This window comes from Salmo trutta, unplaced genomic scaffold (genome assembly GCF_901001165.1).
Source record: "Salmo trutta unplaced genomic scaffold, fSalTru1.1, whole genome shotgun sequence".
NCBI lineage: Eukaryota > Metazoa > Chordata > Actinopteri > Salmoniformes > Salmonidae > Salmo > Salmo trutta.
The window spans coordinates 56640-79106 of record NW_021822795.1 but is presented as its reverse complement, the minus strand read 5'-3'; the positions used below and the strand labels follow the sequence as shown (position 1 = coordinate 79106).

Below are 22467 nucleotides of genomic sequence, written 5' to 3'. Positions count from 1 at the left end.
TCAGTTACACCAGCTCTGTCAGGAGGAATGGGCCAAAATTCACCCAACTTATTGTGGGAAGCTTGTGAAAGGCTACCCGAAAAGTTTGACCCAAGTTAAACAATTTAAAGGCAATGCTACCAAATACTAATTGAGTGTATGTAAACTTCTGTCCCACTGGGAATGTGATGAAAGAAATAAAAGCTGAAAAATCATTCTCTCTACTATTATTCTGACATTTCACATTCTTTAAATAAAGTGGTGATCCTACCTGACCTAAGACAGGGAATGTTTACTAGGATTAAATGTCAGGAATTGTGGAAAACTGAGTTTAAATGTATTTGGCTAAGGTGTATGTAAACTTCCGACTTCAACTGTATATGAGAGAAGCCATAAGTTGCAAAACAAGTGATGGCTAATGTGACCATGTCACGGACCACATTAGCAAGAAAGGATGCTTTCTTCAGGACCTCCATTGAATGTTGGTTTGCAGAGCTCCTCCATAACTCTATAGAACTCCACATTATTGTTTTCTCTATTTCACCCTCACTTCAAAATCTTAATTAAACTAATCCCCCGTGAAGGAGTTAAATGCTTAATTCCCTTCATGGCTCTTCGGCTGCATGTAAATATTCTCCCAAGGGACTACAGGACAGAAAATAGCATAATTTGATAACGAAGAGGAGAAAATAATTGTGTTCCTCTTGTGCATTGCTCATTCCACTTTTGACTGCACATTAAGTTTAAATTGATTTGAACATGTTCTGATCGTACACAAGGAGACTACGTGAGTGTCACGTCCTGACCAGTGAAAATGTCACGGGTGTCGTAGGGTAGAGACCAAGACGCAGCGGGAAAATGTACACATCTTTTTATTTGGTGAAGAAGGAAAACACATATACAAAACAAAACGAACTTGACAGTCTTGTCAGACAAACAGCTAAACAAGAACATAACCTCCCACAAAGTGACAGGTGAAAACAGGCTCCCTAAGTATGACTCTCAATCAGCAACAACGATGTACGGCTGTTCCTGATTGAGAGTCATACCAGGCCAACACAGAAATACAAAACTGGAACTGCCCCTTAGAAATACAAACACAAGAACATACCCAACACCCCGGAACACATAAATCAAATACCCCTCTACAATACACACACACCCCGAACCACCTAAATCAACTACCCCCTCTACATCGACACTTACACCAATAAACCCCAGAAACACTCTACATAAAATATCCCTCTAAACACATACACAAAACCATGAAAACAAATACCCTCTGCCACGTCCTGACCAAACTACAATAACAAATAGACCCCTTTACTGGTCAGGACGTGACAGAAAAGGGTAATTTTGCCATAGTGTTATGGTCAGGGCGTGGCAGGGGGGTTGTTTTGTGTGTTTTGGGGTTGGTTTGTTTCTAGGGGAATTTGTTCTAGTTTTCGGTTTCTATGTTTCATTTTCCATGTGTGGCCGAGTATGGTTTCCAATCAGAGGCAGGTGTCTTTCGTTGTCTCTGATTGGAAGCCATACTTAGGCAGCCTGTTTTCCTTTGGGTTTCGTGGGTGGTTATTTTCCATTTAGTTGTATTACCTGACCGAACTGTTGGTCGTTGGTTATTTTGTTTAAAGTGTTCTCAGAAAATAAATCAAGAATGAGCACTGTACACGCTGCGCCTTGGTCTAATCCTTTCGACGCCTGTGACAGTGAGAGATTTAATGTGACTCAATGTTGCTTCTAATAGCACCTTGAATTCGCTAATGTGGTTGTTTTTATATTTCCAAGAAAATAACTTTATATTTTACTTCAGACATTTGAAATATTTGTAGCAGCAACGTGAAAGAGCTTTCAGAGATAATGATGACTTATCTTTTAGCCAAAAGATCAATGGCCAAACCCATTGAAGATAACTACTGTATTGTATTCATAAAGATAAATTGCATGCACATACAGTGAGCTCCAATAGTATTGGGACAGCCACAAATGTGTTGTTGTTTTGACTCTGTACTCCAGGACTTTGGATTTAAATGATACATAGACTATGAGGTTAAAGTGCAGACTGTCAGCTTTAATTTGAGGGTATTTTCATCCATATCGGGTTAACACTTTAGAAATTACAGCACTTTTTGTATGTAGTCCCCCCATTTTAGGGGACCAAAAGTATTGGGACAACTCACTTCTATGTGTATTAAAGTAGTAAAAGGTATTTGGTCCATATTGATAGCACAGTAATGACTACATCAAGCTTGTGACTCTACAAAGTTGTTGGATGCATTTGCTTTGTTTTAGTTGTGTTTCAGATTATTTTGTGCCCTATAGAAATTAATGGTAAATAATGTATTGTGTCATTTTGGAGTCACTTTTATTGTAAATAAGAATATAACATGTTTCTAAACACTTCTACATAAAGGTGGATGCTACCATGATTAGTGATAATCCTTAATGAATCGTGAATAATGATGAGTGAGAAAGTTACAGAGGTATAAATATCATACACCCCAGAAATGCTAACCTCCAATGTTACTGTAATGGTGGGAGGTTAGCATGTCTTGGGGGTATGACATTTGTGTGTCTGTAACTTTCTCACTCATCATTATTCACGATTAATTAGTAGTCACTGGGTGTATTGGTACACTAGCCAAAGTGTAATTAATAACTTCACAATGCTCAAAGGGATATTCAATGTCTGCTTTTTTTTTACCCATCTACCAATAGGTGTCCTTCTTTGCGAGGCATTGGAAAACCTCCCTAGTCTTTGTGGTTTAATCTGTGTTTGAAATTCACTGCTCGATTGGGGGACCTTACAGATAATAGGGAGGAGGTCAGAGACCTGGCAGTGTGGTACCAGGACAACAACCTCTCTCTCAATGTGAGTAAGACAATGGAGCTGATCGTGGACTACAGAAAACGGCGGGCCGAACAGGCCCCTATTAACATCGACGGGACTGAAGTGGAGCGGGTCGAGAGTTTCAAGTTCCTTGGTGTTCACATCACCAACAAACTATCATGATCCAAACACACCAATACAGATGTGAAGAAGGCACGACAACACGTTTTCCCCCTCAAGACTGAAAATATTTGACATGGGTCCCCAGATCCTCAAAAGGTTCTAGTGCTGCACCATCGAGAGCATCCTGACCGATTGCATCACCGCCTGGTATGGCGATTGCTCTGCATCTGACCGTAAGGCGCTACAGAGGGTAGTGTGGATGGCCCAGTACATCACTGGGGCCAAGCTTTCTGACATCCAGGACCTATATACTAGGCGGTGTCAGAGAAAGGCCCAAAGTCATAGACTGTTCTCTCTGCTACCGCATGTCAAGCAGTACCGGAGCACCAAGTCTAGGACCAAATGGCTTCTTTACAGCTTCTACCCCCAAGCCATAAGACTGCTGAACAACTAATCCAATGGCCGATATTAATAGTTAGCAATTAATACTTAACAAATAGGAGGATATTTCTGTCCTGTTAGTGTCTGTGTTTTTATGGTCTCCACTCTAGTTGCCTGCAACTAATCTGGGCGTATGGTCACTGGAGATGGCTTGAGCTTACAAATGAGTTAAAGACTGCATTACATGGACAGGAATGTGTTTTACTAGAGATAGCTTAGGAGTAGAAAAATCCCTCATTGTCTCAAATCATCTTGCATCTGGAAAACTAAGCCAGGGTGGGGTTAAGACAACAATCCACGTGCAGATAACGACAGGATGAACCCAGAGTGGCTTATGATGGTCCTTGGTCTGCATGAGGGGGGTTGAACCAACCATGACTGAGCATAATTAGTGTCAACTATATATAGTACTCTGCATTTGTGTTAAGGTTAGGTTACTCGGTCCAACACTCAAGGGTGGGGGTTCGACCAGCCTCATTATTGCAATAATAAATACATACTAAATAAAGATGATTGTTTGAAGAAATTACCAAATCTCTCAGTACTGAAATTCCATGACACTTCTTAAGCAAATGTTTACTCCTGAACTTATTCAGGCTTGCCATAAGAAAGTGGTTGAATACTTATTGACTCAAGACATTTCAGCTTTTCCATTTTTTTAAATTAATTTGAAAAAACATTCTAAACATAATTCCACTTTGACATTATGGGGTATTATGTGTAGGCCAGTGACACAAACATCTCAATTTAAACCATTACAAATCCAGGCTGCAACACAACAAAATGTGGAAAGAATAAAAGGAATACTATCTGAAGGCACTGTAAGTGAATTTGTCCAAATATTTTTGGTCCCCTATAATGGGGGGACTATGTACAAAAAAGTGCTGTAATTTTGTAATGGTTCAACTGATATGGATGAAAATACTCTCAAATTAAAGCTGACAGTCTGCACTTTAACCTCATAGTCATTGTATCATTTCAAATGCAAAGTTCTGGAGAACAGAGCCAAAACAAAACAATTGTCACTGTCCAAATACTTTTGCAGCTCACTGAATTTCTCTTGTTTCTCTGTGACAATCGAGTAATCTTCTTAAATCAACATAAATATAATGCCGCAGTATACCAATGTAGTTGTGCTGTTTAGCTGTACTATGTGGTGGTTCCCAGAAGTTCTACTTGTTCTTGTGGGCACCAGATGAACAAAACAATTCTTCTAGCCACAGGTCAATCTATAAAACATGTCAGACTATGTGAATGAACATGTCTACAAATAATATTGGATCACAGTGTGTTGTGTTCTCAAATCTGTTTTCTTGTAATCATTTAAAAACAATGTATGAGAGGTGTGTAGCCTACACTCTTAGAAAAAAGGGTTCCAAAAGAGATCTTTGCCTGTCCCCATATGAGAACCTTTTGAAGAATCCTTTTTGGTTCCAGGGAGAACATGGAACCCAACAAGGTTCTACCTGGAGCCAAAAAGGGTTATTCAAAGGGTTCTCATATGGGGACAGTCGAAGAACCCTTTTAGGGTCTAGATAGCACTTTTTCTCTAAGTGGACTGTGTACAAAACTACCAATTCTGTGCAGTACTTAGGTGTTTCTTGTTGACTCTGGCAGACTGTCTCCAGAGTTAAGAAAAATATCACTAGCATACAAATTATCTGACATTTCTTCACCTTATTTCTCCCAAAGTCCACAGTGAAAAATATTTGCTGCTTGCCTATGAGGCAAAGTGAAGGAAACTGTTCTCTCAAATAATATCCTTCAAGTCACAAAATGTTTTGTCATGATTATAACAACTTAAAGAAAGCTTTATGACATAGCTTTCATGCCTTGTCTGAAAAGTAGTGTTACCTAATGTCCTTTAGTCTTATAGTATGATAGTAGACATCAAGTATCTTCAGATGACCGGGTTTCTGATCTTGACCGGGTTCTTGATAAACTTGCACATTGATTGAGTCAGTTCATATACACTGCTCAAAAAATAAAGGGAACACTAAAATAACACATCCTAGATCTGAATGAATGAAATAATCTTATTAAATACTTTTTTCTTTACATAGATGAATGTGCTGACAACAAAATCACAAAAATAATCAATGGAAATCCAATTTATCAACCCATGGAGGTCTGGATTTGGAGTCACACTCAAAATTAAAAGTGGAAAACCACACTACAGGCTGATCCAACTTTGATGTAATGTCCTTAAAACAAGTCAAAATGAGGCTCAGTAGTGTGTGTGGCCTCCACGTGCCTGTATGACCTCCCTACAACGCCTGGGCATGCTCCTGATGAGGTGGCGGATGGTCTCCTGAGGGATCTCCTCCCAGACCTGGACTAAAGCATCCGCCAACTCCTGGACAGTCTGTGGTGCAACGTGGCGTTGGTGGATGGAGCGAGACATGATGTCCCAGATGTGCTCAATTGGATTCAGGTCTGGGGAACGGGCGGGCCAGTCCATAGCATCAATGCCTTCCTCTTGCAGGAACTGCTGACACACTCCAGCCACATGAGGTCTAGCGTTGTCTTGCATTAGGAGGAACCCAGGGCCAACCGCACCAGCATATGGTCTCACAAGGGGTCTGAGGATCTCATCTCGGTACCTAATGGCAGTCAGGCTACCTCTCGCGAGCACATGGAGGGCTGTGCGACCCCCCAAATAAATGCCACCCCACACCATGACTGACCCACCGCCAAACCGGTCATGCTGGAGGATGTTGCAGGCAGCAGAACGTTCTCCACGGCGTCTCCAGACTCTGTCACGTCTGTCACATGTGCTCAGTGTGAACCTGCTTTCATCTGTGAAGAGCACTGGGCGCCAGTGGCGAATTTGCCAATCTTGGTGTTCTCTGGCAAATGCCAAACATCCTGCACGGTGTTGGGCTGTAAGCACAACCCCCACCCGTGGACATCGGGCCCTCATACCACCCTCAAGGAGTCTGTTTCTGACCGTTTGAGCAGACACATGCACATTTGTGGCCTGCTGGAGGTCATTTTGCAGGGCTCTGGCAGTGCTCCTCCTGCTCCTCCTTGCACAAAGGCGGAGGTAGCGGTCCTGCTGCTGGGTTGTTGCCCTCCTACGGCCTCCTCCACATCTCCTGATGTACTGGCCTGTGTCCTGGTAGCGCCTCCCTGCTCTGGACACTATGCTGACAGACACAGCAAACCTTCTTGCCACAGCTCGCATTGATGTGCCATCCTGGATGAGCTGCACTACCTGAGCCACTTGTGTGGGTTGTAGACTCCGTCTCATGCTACCACTAGAGTGAAAGCACCGCCAGCATTCAAAAGTGACCAAAACATCAGCCAGGAAGCATAGGAACTGAGAAGTGGTCTGTGGTCACCACCTGCAGAACCACTCCTTTATTGGGGGTGTCTTGCTAATTGCCTATAATTTCCACCTGTTGTCTATTCCATTTGCACAACAGCATGTGAAATTTATTGTCAATCAGTGTTGCTTCCTAAGTGGACAGTTTGATTTCACAGAAGTGTGATTGACTTGGAGTTACATTGTGTTGTTTAAGTGTTCCTTTTATTTTTTTGAGCAGTGTATAACTATGTATGTGATGTAATCTGTATGTTTTCTGTACTAGTCCCTTCAGATTTGGCCTCTGGGTAAAGTTAAATATCTTCAGAGCCCTAGATTTATTAACTTTTATGTCATCAGGGAGTCATACTGAGGCCAATGTCTCTTTTACACACAGATGAGCCCTGAATTACAGAAATACACACATCAAAAGGCACGCAGAAAGAAAACATGGACACAGTCATAAAAAAGACACATTAAAGGTCCTCAATCAGCTTTCTGAATTGCCTTAAGTCTAAAGGCACCAAAACATCAAATGTAATATAATTTTGAAGATTGTTACACAAATACATTTATGACTCTTAGGATACTGTTCCCTCAACCATGGTTCATAGTTTACAATTTTATAAACTCCCAGATCACACCGAAATACAATTTAATTGACGTCACTGTTGAATTTTTATCAGTTTGGTAAACGTTCATCCATTGTGACATAGACAACCATGACGTAAGATTCCGTATAAAACCCTGTAATTCTAAGAAATCAGTGTCAGATGGTTTTGAACTCGGTCAAAATCACTGCAGTCAGTTGACAATTGGCGATAATGAGTAGGCTTTTTGACAGCGAGCCCGCTGAGATTGATTCGCCAGCGGCCGCTTCTGTGTGCAGCTGGCCTGATGCTTGAGAGCGGTTCAGCAGTCTACTTGCATAGAAAGTACTACGCCGTCGGTGAGGATGCTCAGGCCACCTTGGGAAGCATGGACCGTGTCACGGTTCAGGACAGTACGTTTACCGAGTTTACATTGTCCAGACAGCAATATTACATATTCAGTCTGGACTAATACTATGTTGAGTATTCGCCCCAAATGACACCATATTTCCTACTACACTACTTTAGCCCAGTGCACTAATTAGGGAACATACATAGGCGGAAATCCAAGGGGGGACGGGGGGTCACGACCCCCCGTCCTGGGAAAAATATGATTTGTCCCCCCCAATATATCACTGGAAACATAACTGTGATTTCAATAATATTAATAATGTGCAATGAAAGCACTTGTGCTGATTAGACACTTAATAGCTTGTTTTTAAGTTTAAAAAGATTGGGACCCCCCCCCTTAGCCTTACAATGGTTTGATCTACTGCCTCCCAGCCCTCAGAAGTCGCACACGATGCAGGTACTGTGCAGTGTCGGCAACTTAGCAACTTTGTCGCTATATTTAGCAAGTATTCAGATCCCTCTAGTGACAAATCTTCAAAAAAGCGACTATCGACAAATCTAGCGAGTTTTTCTGGTGTTATTGGAGACTTTTGGAGTCTGACGTGAAAGCACGTATCGTTCTTACTCTTCTCAACGAGCTGCGTGAGCTGCTGCGGGCCCCACCTCCACCCCAAAGCACTCACAGTCCTCGCGCTGCAGTCAGAGCAGGAGATGTTCACCCCTCGCGTCCAGACTGCAAATTAATTGCACATGCGGGAAGCCGCTGCTGGCGGATCCCGCCCTGGCTTAAATAAAAAATGTTTTAACCTGAATTAGGGCCAGACTAGTTACCATAATTCTCACATTGCCATTGACAGTTTTTTCTATTGTCTCTTTTTGGTCCATTTAGATCTTTAATGTAGATTGTAAACAAAAAATGTTTATGGTTAAAAATGTTCATGTTTTACTGTGACTTGTTATAGGCTCCTAAGTGGACCATAAGGTTAAAAACCAAACTAAATTAAGAAAACTAAAATAAAAAACTAAATAAAACAAAATTTAAAAAACGCAGTAACTCCACCAGTGTCTCTTTTGGGTCACTTTTACCGGTCCCAAGCCCAGATAAAGGAGGAGGGTTGGAATTGTGACATTAAAAAAAACAAGAATCGACAGAAGTTCATTTGTAGTTCTAAACATATTTAGGGTGTTTTTTACTCACTTTGTCTCTCCCACGACGTTATTCCTCACTCCTACAGCGTCCATCACAATTACATGCACATGGCCAATTATGCAAATTAGATGATGGCGTCATTTAGCGACTTCTAGCGACTTTTAGGACAGCCAAAAGCTACTTTCCTTACGGAGGAGTTGGCAACACTGATGTGCATGTGTGGGAATCTGACAGTGTCTGTAGTTGGTGGCTGATATCCAGTAAGTAGTTCAAACAAAATGCCCAGTTATCCAGCGCGTGGGGTAAACAGCAGAAAAGATGAAAGCTACCTTGCACTGTATGAGAAAGAAACAACATTGATTGACTCCATTGAGACACACTCAAGACGATTTGCTGGCAACGCAGTGGATCACTATAGGGGGAAAAAACTTCGGCTGAAGATGGCGGCGAGATTTCAGCTTGCTGCGAGTAAACTTAACTTTTATCCCTCTCAAACTTACTTAAATGTAACAGAACTTGGCTTATAGTAAACACAATAGAGAACAACGCTTAGTTGACCGCTAATTTGATCTGAAACTTTGAGAAATGGAAGAAAATAAATGTGTGAAAGAGCAAAGGGAGGAGAAGGCAGTTGCTAGCTGAGCACTCATACATTGGAGAAAAACCACCACCTGACTCCTCAGGAGAAGAAATGGAAGATTCTGGACATTCGGTTGATTCTAAAAATCCAGTCAATAGTCCTGCACCCAAAAAGACACAGAAAGAATTGTCTTTGCGCGAACTACAGGTCAACATAACCGATGCTGTTTCTGCAAAGATAAACGAAAGAGCCGATGGTCTGGAGAAAATGATACGCGAAAACACATCAAAAATAGTTGACCTCGAGACCTCTCTGAATCATGCATACAAGAGTATCGAAGAGCTTAAACTTGCAAACATTGCTACTTCTGAGAAATGCACTGCACAGGAGAAGACCATCGCAGACATGCAAGAGCACTTATCGGAAGCAGAGCGATACCGGAGAAGGTGGGGGCTACGGCTTTATGATGTCCCCGAGGACCAAGATGAGAATGTGAAGCCATTAGTAAGCGACATCTGTAACCGTGTGGCACCGGACTTCCCCGATGGATATATGGATATGGCTGTGGATGTCGCTCATCGTATTGGGAAGAAACAAGATGCCATCGTCAGCCGCTCGATCATCATCCAGTTTGCTTTTCGCACAGCGAGAGATACAGTTTGGAAGAAAGCAAAGGAAAGCGCCTTTCTGAAAGAGAGAAAATTTAGATTTGGTGAGGACTTGACTGCAGCAGACAAGGCAGCAAAGGCAAAATTGTGGCCTCTTGTTCAACAGGCCTGAAATCAAGGAAAGGGTGGATACTACAGGTGAATCAGAGCCTTTTTCGCCGACGGAAAATAAATACGACCGGGGTGATTTGTTCTGTCGGTATGTTTACAAGGTAGCTCCTTCCCCACTGCAAACTCAGCGTTCTAGTTTTGAATTATGGTGTTACTGTTTACATGTTAAGACTTCTGTTAATACATATTTGAAGCAACTTTTTATAGAGAGGGTAGAGTTGAGATTGCATAGGATTTTTCTTTCTATTCTACAGATATGGACTTGAAGTTTACGTCAATCAATGCCAGGGGGATACGAAACCTGTTGAGAAAAGTTTTTTTTTTTTGTAAGGACTGAAACGCAGATCTTGTATTCGTTCAAGAAACACATTCATGCAAAGAGGACTATAATTATTGGAAAAAATCAGTTGGGCAATGTCATTTATTTTGGCCCACGGGACTAATCATTCAGCTGGGGTTGCAATTTTAGCACACCATTTCAAAGGGAAATTTTTGTTTACTCAAATGGACTCCAATGGACATTGGCTAGTAGCAGTCATCAACCACATGGACAGTAGATACTTGTTTAATTTGGAAAAGAGGAGAGGGGAACTCAACACACTTTGGAACTTAAGATTAATGTGGTTACCACTGAGGATAGAGAGTTGTTATCAGACTTTACCACTGAGTTTTATGAGAATCTTTACTCCTTAGATAACAATTTGAGTGACTAAGGATCTCCTTGATTCTATAGAGAATGTTAATTCGGTTAGTGAAGAATTCAAATAGGTCTTGTTGTCAAGATTTATCCATTATGGACATCCAGTACGGGGTTGCTCAGTTAAAAAAATAACAAATCTCCAGGTTGTGATGGATTAACCTCTGAATTTTACAAAACCTTCTCTGAAGAAATAGCACCATTTTTACTTGAAACCTTTAAGGTGGCTATAAAGAAGGGAGAACTACCTGCCTCTCTGAAGCAAGGGGTTATTACTCTTATACCTAAACCACACAAGGATCTCTTAAATGTTGATAATTGGCGTCCAATCACACTCCTAAATTATAGCCTTAATCTTTGCAAAAAGGTTAAAGTCTTGCTTGAATGATCTGATTGAATGTCAATCAGGGTTTATGAAAGGGCGCCATATATCTAATAATCCGAAGCTGGTGTTAGACTTGGTTGAGTATTGTGATCTATTGGATGACTTCCCTGTTATCCTATTTTGGGATTTTCAGAAAGCATTTGATACAGTAAGTCACAATTTTAGCTTTGATTGTCTTAAGCATTTGAAATTTGTTTGTTTTTTGTTGATGCTATTAGAACTCTGTATAATGGTGGCAATAGCTGTATCAAACTCTGTCATGGAACATCCTCAAGGTTTAACATTTACAAAGGAATACGACAAGGTTGTCCAATTTCACCTTTTTTATTTTTGTTAGCATCTCAAATTTTATGCTCATTAGTTCATAAAAGTCAATTTGAAGGCATTACATTCCAGGCCAGAGAGATCAAGATATCCCAACTGGCGGATTACAGCTCACTTTTTTTGAAAAATGTGTCACAAGCTAGATTAGCATTGGATATCGTGAAGCAGTTCTCCAAAATCTCAGGTTTGGCATTAAATCTTTCCAAATGTGAGATGTTTGTTTTAAAAGGAGCTGTCAATCCAGCAGATTGTAACATATCTGAAAAAGATGCTGTAACCTACCTCGGCGTAAAGATCACCAAAAATGTTAAGGCTGTGAATGATCTTAATTTGAACCCTGTAACTGAATCTGTCAAGAAAAAAAAAAAATTCTCCTCATGGTTAGGGAGGGATTTAAGTCTTCAAGGAAGGGTGCTTTTATCCAAAGCTGAGGGGCTATCTTTTTTCATCAATTGACATTCCCAAATCCACTTGCTGTACCTTAGATAGGTTTTTGTACAACTTCATATGGGAAAACATGCCACATAAGATAAAAATAGATTTCTTCACCAACAGGGTTTGTGATGGCGGTCTAAATGTCTTAGACTTCACTCTCTTCAAATCAGATATCAAAGGTCAACTGGATTAAAAGGTACATAAAAAAAAATCCTCAGTTTCTGGAATATTATACCTCATTTTGTTTTTCAGAAGTTTGGAGGGCTTCATTTTTTACTACAATGTCCATATATTGTGGGTAAACTTCCTGTGAAACTAGCAGCTTTTCACAAGCAGGCTTTAATGTCCTGGACTTTGTTGTATAAACACAACTTTTCACCTCATAAATGATTTATATGGAACAATGGGTTGATATGACATAGAAACAAGATGTTATTTAACCATAAATGGTTCTCGAAAAACATTGTACTTGTCAGCCAATTTGTTAATATTAGTTGGAATCTATTGAAAAGCTTTATGGAAAGATACAACTTTGAAGTTTCAAGCAAGGAATATGACACTTATTAAAGCTATACCTAGTGGGATAAAAACTTTACTTCAGAATAATGCATATTTTGGAATATCTCCGATTGTAAGCGATATCCAGGTGAATGCCATTGGTCTACTAGATACGAAATTCAACAATCGTATGTTAAGGGATATTTTCTACAGGAAGTCAATTCCCTCTGCGATATTTTGTTGGGCTTCATCGTTTGATGTAAACTGGCGCCGTGCTTGGCTCACTCCACACAAATTTATGGTGACCAATAAAGTAAAGGAGATCTCCTTTAAGATTATCCATAGATTATATCCGTGTAATAGCTTGATTTCTAAATATATACCTGATGCTAGCAGTGAATGCAGTTTGTGAACCCTTTCCTTAATTTTTTTATCTGATTTGGAAAACTATTTAGTCTTTAAAACGTATACAAAACAAAATGTCAAAAAAATGTATTCGCTATATGTCTGTATTTGAATTGATATAATGTGGATTATTTTTTTAAATTCTCATTTCTTTGTGGAATCCCTCTGGATGTTATGTTTATGTTTTGCATGTTACTGTTAATTAAAAAATAACAACATAAAAGATCACTATAGGGCAGAATTATTTTAAGCGTTGGATGGTGGGGGTTCAGTTTGGCGACCATTTTGACCAGGACAGTCTAAACGTCCTGCAAAAGTTGAAAAGAGCGCTTCTCACGGGGGAGTTGGATGAGTCTCTAGAGCAATACCCTGAGCTGAACATAGATTCTCTTTCAGTGCAGTTGCCTCTCTTTTGCAACAAATACCACTGTAGCAGCAGTAGAGAGGCAGTTAAGGTCCTCAGAGGCTTCCAGTGGACGTGCAGGGGTTGGTTGACCAAGTTGAGGTGCTGATCAGAATTTTGTTTGTGGTACCAGTGTCTTCATGTGAGGCTGAGGAGTTTCAGTGCACTCCGTAGGTTAAAGACTTGGCTACGGACCAGCATGGGCCAAGAGAGACTGAACGGCGTAGTTGTCTGTAATGTACATAAAGACAGGCTGGACAGTCTACAGGGAAAATATCTGCCAGCAAAAATGAAACCTGCAAACATATGTTTGGTTCTTTTGTTCAGTAGTGTGTATAGCAGTGGTTCTCAACCTTTTTTGGGTACAGGAACCCCTGCATATTTTGAGGCAAGGCAGGCAAGGTTTTGAGCTGTCCTCAGGGACCTCCACCCCCTCTATATTATATGTAAAGTTACTGGAATCCTTGTGGTACCGAATACATTCATTACACGGACCCATTGCAATTACACCAGGGCCACGGACCCCTGTTTGAGAACCCCTGGTGTATAGTATGATATTTGTTCTTTTGTTTAGTAGTTTTTAGTACACTTACTAATTATTCATTTTGTTATTTTATTTAAAATGGCATACTTTGTGTGACATACTTGTCCATAGCTGCTGTTTGAAGAGTTGAGATACTGACTGAACAATATGTAAGTATTTTTGAAGGATATTTTGGTTGATTTATTTGGGTTATTCATTGAAGTAGCTTTTGGTACTAAATACATTCATTACACGGCCCCACTGCAATTACACCAAGGCCACGGACCCCTGTTTGAGAACCCCTGGCGTATAGTATGATATTTGTTCTTTTGTTTAGTAGTTTTTAATACTTGACAGTACACTTACCAATTATTAATTTTGTTATGGCATACTTGTCCACAGCTGCTGTTTGAAGAGTTGAGACACTGAACAATAAATAAGTATTTTTGAAGGATATTTTGGTTGATTTATTTGGATTATTCATTGAAGTAGCTTTTAGAACTGTACTTATTTTGAGCTTTTTGTTCTTGTAAAGCTATTGTAGTAGACTCAGGCCAGTGGCACATATTTAATGACTATATAAATGTATCAGAAAAAGTCAAATAAAAAGGTCATTTCAATACGGAGACCAACTTCGATGGTTCTCAATGGAGATTCTTTTAGATGAGATCACACCATGTTCATTGCATTTACGAAAACTGCACCCATACAGTACCATTGCCACCTAGTGGCCTTTCTTGGTATTTCTGGTTGTAAATACAAACACCTGCATACATACTGGACTGATAAGGAAAACTGCTATAACTATTAGTACTAGAAGTATTATGATTTAAACATTTGAACAAGTTGAGACAACCCTTCAGTTAACTACTGTACACATCAATTATCCAGTTGTAGTAATTATGGTTCCTAAATATACAACGTAGGCTGTGTTACAGCACTACTTTTGGTGTCCCCCTCAGGAATTGCTCTTGAGAAAATCTCATGTAATTGTCCCCTCCAAAGTTGATATCAGATTTTCACTCCTGCATGTATTGTAATGTTTTTAAAACTGCCTATGCAGAAGCTAATGGGGATCCATAATAAATACAAATACAAAGTCTGGACATGCAGCCATTTTGAGTGTACCCATAAGTTTACAACACCCTTCTATGGATTCTATTTCTATGGGGGCAATGCAACAAGCTGCCTAAATCGCGGGTTTCCCGGCAATGCAAGATGGGAGTAACTATATAATTTTGCCAAACGTATTTTAATTTATACTTCCTGCAGCTATGGTTGTACCTCTGCACAACACCATTCACTGTTTTCACTGCAATAGAAAACAGAACAAAACAAAAAATAATAATTTCCAATTTGTAAGGTAGTACAATTGGGTAGTTTGTGTAAAAATGTTGTTTCTTCACCCACCCTCAGGCTCTTCACTTCTTCTTTGGGAAATGTTCCTCCTCAGAGACAGAGGAAGATAATGAGGACGAGTCCCCTGGTTGATTCCCCCTCGCTGCTGGAGTCCCCGCCTGATTCCAGCACGTAGCCTACTGCTGGTCAGACCCTACACACAGAGTAACAATAACATTTGTGAACTATTTAACCCTAACCCCATCTCCAAACAGGCACAATGACTATGTAAAAAGAGTAACGTAGCGTTTGAAATCATGACACTCATAACAATCCAGTCCACCTGTTAATCTTAGGACAGACTAATTCTCAACTGTTATTTAAATGTTAGTTAATTCAAAGATGGTGCACCTCTTAGGGATGCCAGCTTGCTTTTCAAGGTGGTCATGGTGTCCAGCAGCACTTTGTTTTGGTATTTTTCTGCCTGTAGCTCAGCTCTCAGCTTTAGGACTTCAAGGGCCTTTGGGTCAGCTGTGAAACACATGCACATTTTAAGTCCGAACTCCTGCCCACCAGACTGCTTCCCTCTCTCAAATCAAATGGAAGTGAGGCTATTATAGGTTCCCTGTGTATTGTATAACCACAACTTGTCTAGAGGGATATTTCAATGACCATCCCCCACTTAAAAAAAGTGTTTGAATGAAAACTGCAAAATCCCAGTTATTTTTCATATTTTGCCTACATTTTCACACACTAGCATCAATATAGACACTGAAATGGGCAATCACAATAGTAAAAAAATTCCAACATCCTTACAAACGATGCTTGTGTTTAAATTGCTCACTGCCGACAGACAACTTCTTCCAGGTTGGATCACAACTTCCAAATAATTTCCCTCCATCATATTGACCATGCTGTGTACTGAAGTAACTATAACATACCAAATTACCATAGGCTAATAGGCAATGTAATTACTAATATTCTTTAGATTCACTGCAGCAAATTAAAAAAAATAATACATTAAATGAGACATCATGTTCTCAGCTAAATTCTTCGGCCATCATAGTTTCATCTTTAAATCATTAATGAAATGAGTTCCCATCAGAGACATCGTGTGCTGACATTGTGGTTTCTGCATTATGATCCATTTACATGACACCACCAATATATGGCTGATTCTCATTATCTGGCTGAACCCCTTCTATTACTCATTAAACTGAAAATAAAGTTATTTGATTTTGAACATATAGGCTTCAATTCATTCTATAGCAATTTACCTAAGCCTTAGCACTAGTGCTAGCAACAGGCTTGTCATCATAATTATGAACTAGCCTAAATGTAATTAATTCTGGAAGGTGTTACTTTCCTTGCTTGTTTGTCAGTTGGTAATGTATCGTTAGTTTGTAATGTCAAAGATTATCTATATACCTCTGGTAATGTCTAATTTGCCTAATTTTGTCTGGATTCTATAATTTATAGACGGTTTGTGTTGGGGACTAATCTTTTGACTTTTGTCCGACCATTGGGCTCTTCCTCCCTCTCCCTCCTCTCTCGGTCTCTGTGCTGTGTGGAACACCTAGGCTGCTGTTGCTGGGCTGGGAGAACAGAGAGTTTGTGGACCCGGCTGTATGGCCCTCTGTAGGCACCCCTGGGTCCCTGCTCGGCTCTTTTTAGATGGGGACGTCTTCACTGAAGGGGGAAGAGGGAGATTAGATGTTTATTATCCCAAGCTTGGGAAATTTCTTTGGCATGTTAAACTTCACAACATCATAAAGACACAAACTATCATCATGAAACGTCAAATATGTAATACATATAAATAAGAACAGAGGGGTGGGATGAATTCTACTCTGGCTGCATTCCTGTTCTTTCCTTTTCCTGAAGTGTGCACTCATTCACTCCCCTCATGCATTTCAAAGCATTGGATTGGTGCAAGCATGGCTGGAAGGAGTTCCCCACCATATTCCTCACATCCGTCAATTCCTTTAAAATACATGAGGGGGAGTGCACACTTTAGGGGAATCCAAAAAGGAATTGAAGGTCAATTGCCCCTCATAACAAATGTACTTCTGACAATCCCTGTACTTCAAGTGTACAGCCTGCATCCTTGATGACAAGAGAAAGTTAAATGTAAATCGCATTAACACAAATAGGTACAAATTACAAGAGAGCTGTAACAAGGCCTCCTAGTAGGAGGGGGGTGTGTAGGAATCAGGAGCAGGAGAGCAGAGAAGTTCCAGTGGCACACAACTTTTAAATCAGGCGGTCCCAAAGGCACAATACAAACACATGGGAAAAACCGCACAAACGTAGTCGCCACCCACAGGGAAAAACCGCACACACGGAGGAGAAACCTCGACCCCGTGGTGCAGGCACGCACCCCTTACAAGCAAATACACAAATAACCCCGCACAAAGCCTAGCCTGCAGCGGGGTGTATATAAACCCACCGAAATCAACTAAACTGAACACAGGTGTGAAAAAAACAGAGACACAAACGAAAAGGAAAATGGGATCGGTGGCAGCTAGTAGGCCGGCGACGACGACCGCCGAGCACCGCCCGAACAGGGAGAGGAGCCACCTTCTGTGGAAGTCGTGACAAGAGCAGTGCTCTGTTTAGAGTAAAACACGTGTTGCATCGACCTGCCTGCCGCTAAATACTGTACTAACTGCTTTACCGACCAAACAGCAGCTAAAAATTGTCAACGAGTAACAGCTCTAAAGTTCAGCGTAAAACGCATGTGTTGCACTGACCAAACTGCAGCGAAAAACTGTCTAATAGCTCTAAACTTAGGTGAAACACACGTAGCACAGACCAACTGCCGCTGTCTGCTAACAGCTTTTCAGAGTAAAACATGTCGCACTGACTAACCTGCTGGCAGTAGTCAGTAAAGTCCGCTAGCTACTGAGTTAATAGTTAATACCGCTCTGTTGAAAATGTAAAACAGGTGATGCACTGATCCTCTGAGCGTACATACTGTCCATAAAACACCAAAAGTGGTATAACTTAATGTTACTGTAGCTAGCTAATTAGCTCTAGCTAGATGCTCACATTAGCATCTGACTATGCAAATCGTGCAGTAACAGTAAGGCTACAATGCTAGCTAGTTGTAATATTTCAACAGTTTTAATTTATATACAAAGATCACCAATAACAATGAACTTACCTTGAATTCTAATTAAATTTAGAAATGAAGAAATTCTGTGAATGACTTGTGATGTTGGACGGATCCACACTCTCGATCTGTCCACTCCTTCCATTCACGAGACACTTGCAAATAGCCAATGGCGGCAAAATCTAAATGTAACCAGCATTAGTGGGCGTGGTCATGCTGTTTTACGCCAATAGAATTTCATCTGCATTTTTGTCCCACTCTAACTGGTAATAATTACTCTAAAATGATTTCATTTCACTACTTGAGAGGAAAATAATTTTAACTCCAGAAAAAACAGTGTCTATCAGAATGGATAGACTTACAGAGAAAGGAACACACAAGGGTCCAGACCAAGGGATTAAAGCCAGACAGGGCCACTGCCCAACCTCCTCATCCACATACTAAGGAACAAGACAGGATCAATTTAAGAGTCAGTTTGAATGATACACTGGTATAGAAGTGACAGACTAGTATTGAGAGGATCACAAGAGGAGGCCACTGCAGTGATAGATTCTAAGACAATTGGCATTTGAAATACAGAGGTCAGTTTGAATGTCAGATTGTTATTGAACCAATATTGCTAATGAAGCAGTATTGTTATTGCCTGGGTGCCAGTCTGTTTCAGTTCTCTGACAACTCCTTATGGGATTGTTAAGCCAATACCATTTTGCAACGAGGGAATTGGCAAGAGAGCAGAAACAGCCTGACACCCAGGCTATTGATATTGATGTCTTATTCTTATCAGAGACAGGGGACATGTTAATGTGTACTATCTATACTACAACACTGTAAGCCTCTCAGCTGGGGGACGATCTCTCAAATTTTGTGCTGATTTTCTTCATTTTAGGCTCAAAAGAAGTGTATTGTCCTCTTACATACCACTGGCAATTTTATATTCCTCTGTGTTTTGTATTTATATTTATTTTCCCGTTTTATGTGTTTGGAATGGCACGGTTACGACAGGAGATTCAGCTGTCATAGTGTAAATGGTGTAAGCAGTTGTAGGCCTATTTTTTTAATCAGAATGACTACATTACCCATAATGCTCATCGACTAGACATTTGAAATTACCATGGCAATTATGCATCACAAAAGTAATACAAATGCATGCAACATGCAGGATTTGCCAGTATCCAAGGTATCCAATCAACTGCGCTGCTGCACTTATGGCCTATGAACTATGGGCAGGTGCGTAAAATCTTTAACTGCATTATCTCATGACCCGCTGCCCTGTTTCCCCCAAGTCTTAAACTAACCCTAAATACCATACCAGAGAGCATAATTTAGCCTCAGAGGATCAATACCATCTGTAAAAAAAAATGCTGTGGATTGTGTGTAAACCTAATCAGAATTGTATACAGTCGGTAAGCCCGCCGCAAAATGGGCAGCATGCGCAGCAAATATCAAACAGCAGACTGTTGGGTAGCGGCTGTCAGTAAAACAGCAGCTAAAATAGCCTGGCCTTTTGCAATATTTCAAAATACAATCATGGGAAAAACAATTTGGAAAATAAATGACTACCCCTGAAATGAGAAGACTAATCTGTCTGTAGTTAGGCTACATACATATTTTATGAAGTCCCTCCCAGCATCCCCAACTCTAAACATCTTCTCCAGGCCTTCCTGCGGCTATGCCTATGCCATTTTTAAATAGGCCTATATGTGGACAACATGGGTTCAGGGTAGGCCAATCACAAAATCGAAATATTATATTTTAAATAGAAAGCAAGTGCCATGATTCCACAGATTTGATTTTTAAATGCTCCAGAGTTGAGAATATTGCTTTATATAGAGACCAAAAAGATGAACAGATTAACACATTTTTGATTTGTAGGAAGGGGAATTGCGTTGAATGAAATGATTATTTTTGAACGATTTGCTGCCCATAACGGCAAGGTACCGCTAGTTACAGTACTAATAATCTATGACCCTCTAATAATGTGATTGGCTATCTGCAGGTGCTGACCGTTGGTTAAGCACTAGTTTCCCAGATTCAGTGAGGTCAAAGGGGTAATAGGGTACAGCCATCAAAATAAGGAAATTCTCCCAATAAGATCAGATGAGCTTTGGTTAATAATGGGAATGGTCACCTGCGTGTTTAACACTGTCAGCTCTCTCACCAGAATCCTCCCAGCACAGGTGAGATAGTAGACTGATTTGGGCTTGGAGATGACAGGCTATGAGGAAGAGGGAATATGTTCAAAGGCATTTTTTTATTATATTGTTTTATAGAAAACTAGTGACTTGATGTTAATGTTTAATATCCTCTAAAGACCAGAGTATGAGAATGGATAGATTTACAGAGATAGGAACACACAAGGGACATGTTTGTTTGTTGTTATTAATAGGGGGATTCCATAGCATGTGGGCTACATTGTAAAAAGTATAACATCTCCTCTGGGGTTGCTAGGTATCTTGACCAAATGGCACTACGTTCCCTAATTAGTGCACTGGGACCTGGGAGGAAGTTCTGGACGGCAAGGGATCCTGGACATGGGAGGTGATCCAGGCTGGATGGGATCGCCTTCCATGGGAACAGGTGGAGGCAGCGAGAGCAGAGCGGCGACGAGAGGAGGCACGATACCAACGGCGAGGCAAGTGCGGGAGGCAGCGGGGTGGCATACGGGGAGATTGGCAGAGTCAGGTTGGAGACCTGTGCCAACTCCCCGGGCTTACTGTGGGGGGCGAGTGTCCGAGCAAGCACCGTGTTATGCTGAGATACGCACTGTGTCGCCAGTACGCAGCTACAGCCCGGTGCGCTCGGTGCAAGCTCCTCACAGGTGCCGTGCTAGAGTTGGCATTCAACCAGGAAGGAGTATGCCTGCTCAGCGTTCCTGGTCTCCGGTGCGTCTTCTCAGCCCAGGTTATCCTGCGCCAGCTCTACGCACGGTAACCCCAGTTCGCCAACACAAACCTGTGCAACCTGTCACAACGCCTCGCGCTTGTCCAGCTACAGAGGTTTTACAGCCAGGACGGGTTGTGCCAGCCATAAGCTCCAGATCTCTAGTGCGCCTCCACGACCCAGTATACCCTGTGCCTGCTCTGCGCACCTGGCCTCCGGCGACGCTCTCCAGTCCGGAGCCTCCAGCGACGTTCCCTAGTCCAGAACTCCCAGCGATGTTCCCTAGTCCGGTGAGACCTATTCCAGCTCTGCGAAGGAAACCTACAGCGACGTTCCCTAGTCCAGAACTCCCAGCGACGTTCCCTAGTCCGGTGAGACCTATTCCAGCTCCACGAATGAAGCCTCCAGTGATGATCTATGGTCCAAAGCCTGTAGGGATGATCCATGGCAAGAAGCCTGTAGTGATGATCCATGGCAAGAAGCCTGTAGTGATGATCCATGGCAAGAAGCCTGTAGGGATGATTCATGGCAAGAAGCCTGTAGGGATGATCCATGGCCCGGAGCCTGTAGAGATGATCCATGGCACAAAGCCTCCAGTGATGATCCATGGCACGGAACCTGTTGTGATGATCCATGGCACGGAGCCTGCAGTGACAGCCTACAGTCCGGAATCTGCAGTGACGGCCTACAGTCCGGAACCTCCTAAGACGGCCTATAGTCCGGAACCTCCTGAGACGGCCTACAGTCCGGAACCTCCTGAGACGGCCTACAGTCCCGGAACCTCCTGAGACGGCCTACAGTCCAGAGCCTCCAGCGGCGGCCTGCAGCCCAGAGCCTCCAGCGATGATCTACAGTACGGTTCCTCCAACGACGATCCACGGTCCGGTGGTACTAAAGCGGAGGGATCAGCGGGTGGAGCGGGGATTCCGCCCCGAACCGAAGCCGCCTCCTCTGCTGGAGGTTAAGGTTATGTGGACATCATTTGAGCCACCATAGACAATTATCACCCTCCCTACCCTCCCTTTTGTTTTGTGGTTTCTGTTGTGTTATGTTGCATTCGGAGTCTGCACCTTTTGGGGGGGGGGGGGGGGTACTGTCACGTCCTGACCCTAGTAAGATGTAATTTTCTATAGTAGAGTAGGTCAGGGTGTGACAGGGGGTGTTTGATGTTTTTCTATTTCTATGTTTTCGTTATAGTTTTTCTATTTCTATGTTGGGATTTTTTGGGTTGGTCTCCAATTGGAGGCAGCTGGTCTTCGTTACCTCTGATTGGAGATCATTTTTAAGTAGGGGTTTTCTTCCTGGGTTTTTGTGGGTTATTATCTTTTGAGTAG

General features: G+C 41.6%; 1 long non-coding RNA gene across 3 annotated transcripts; it reads right to left on the bottom strand.

The window, feature by feature from the left end:
- Positions 1 to 14871: 14871 nt before the first annotated feature.
- LOC115184913 (uncharacterized) lies at positions 14872 to 19141 on the bottom strand. 3 transcript variants are annotated; one of them, XR_003874686.1, is made up of 4 exons: positions 18305 to 19141; positions 15550 to 16827; positions 15211 to 15352; positions 14872 to 15112 (listed from the first exon to the last, which is right to left on the bottom strand). It is a non-coding gene; the product is annotated as an uncharacterized LOC115184913 (long non-coding RNA). The 3 variants fall into 3 exon arrangements; XR_003874687.1 differs by lacking the exon at positions 14872 to 15112 and having other exon boundaries at positions 15135 to 15352; positions 15550 to 15669; positions 16567 to 16827; XR_003874685.1 differs by lacking the exon at positions 14872 to 15112 and having other exon boundaries at positions 15135 to 15352.
- Positions 19142 to 22467: the final 3326 nt, after the last annotated feature.